Genomic DNA, 1,366 nt, shown 5'->3' with positions numbered 1-1,366 from the left:
TTTCACCAGGTTTTGGTGACCGCTTCTTCCTTTTCCAATACTTCTGCAAATAGTTACTTCATTAAATTCTTTTCAGTGTTCTTTATTTATTGTGCTACGTGCTTTATGATGAGATCCTGACTGATACATCCAACATTAGATTTATGGATAATAATCCTTTGTTTTTCCTGAGTGTTATGCTCTCTGAATTTTAAAATTGTACTCATCTTTAAAAAGAGAGCTAAGCCTTATTTCAGGTTTTTCTCATCCAATCCTTCTTCTTTACCCTCCGCCAGAACACACACACACATACATATGCACATACACACACTCTCTTACTCACACCCATAGTCAAGGAATTTATTTAAATCAAATTATCTTCAAAGAAAGAATCTATATTGCTAATGCAGTTAAGCCCAAAATTCAAATAAGTTTCTCTTCTTTCAATAATTCAATCTTGCTACTGCTGTGCAATAACATGGGAAATGACCGTGAAATTTTTTTTGTATCACACAGATATACACTAGTTTTATCATGGTAGAGTACAGAAAGGTGTTGTTAAACCCAAAGATATTTGATGTTTGATTTTTATTTTTGTGAAAGAGAAATAATTACAAATTTACTGATTTTCCTGTGACCTCAGATGGCTATGTTGTGCTACCCAGCAGATAAACTTGATGTTATAAATTCACTTAATCTATTTCTTCAACATAACAGAAACATTTTAACTAATTTTAAAAAATAACTATTGGTTTCTACTTCTGGTAAGAATAGAATAAAATTGTACCACAATAATATACCATCACAAAACAACCATAAAATGTGCACGTGACGCAAAACTCAGCAATCTGAAGGTACTGTTTTGAGGGGGAGCCACTCTATGTAGTGAATTCCATTTTTCCAGCTTTTAACCTGAGGCCAAATAATGTAGGTGCAACATATCAGTTGGTAAGTGTACCAATGGAAAAATCGCAGTTAGAGAAATCATGGTCACAGGACAAGAGTGAAGGGATCAAATAAAAGAAAGAGACAGAGAAGAAATCCTCAAATTCTATATACCCACATCTCTGACTAATGATGGCACCATTCACAGAAGAAACAGATTCAAAGAAGCTCAGCTAATGACCGAAAAACTGGACTTAGGCTGGAACTGCTGCCTGAGAAAGTGTTTTCAGTTCAAAGTCAAACAAGATAATTGCCTGGTAGACAAAAGAAATAACATTCATTTGAAATAAATAACAATCTGTATTCTCTGCAAATTAATTTTCTCAATGTCTAGGATATGATGCAAAATTACCCAATTTAAAAATAACCAGGGAAATGAAACAGTCTAGAATAAAGAAAATTATCTGAGGTCAACCTCAAAATGAATCAGATATTGGAACTA

Source organism: Propithecus coquereli, unplaced genomic scaffold, assembly GCF_000956105.1.
Source record: "Propithecus coquereli isolate 6110/MARCELLA unplaced genomic scaffold, Pcoq_1.0 Scaffold43, whole genome shotgun sequence".
NCBI lineage: Eukaryota > Metazoa > Chordata > Mammalia > Primates > Indriidae > Propithecus > Propithecus coquereli.
This window is presented reverse-complemented; position numbering follows the sequence as displayed.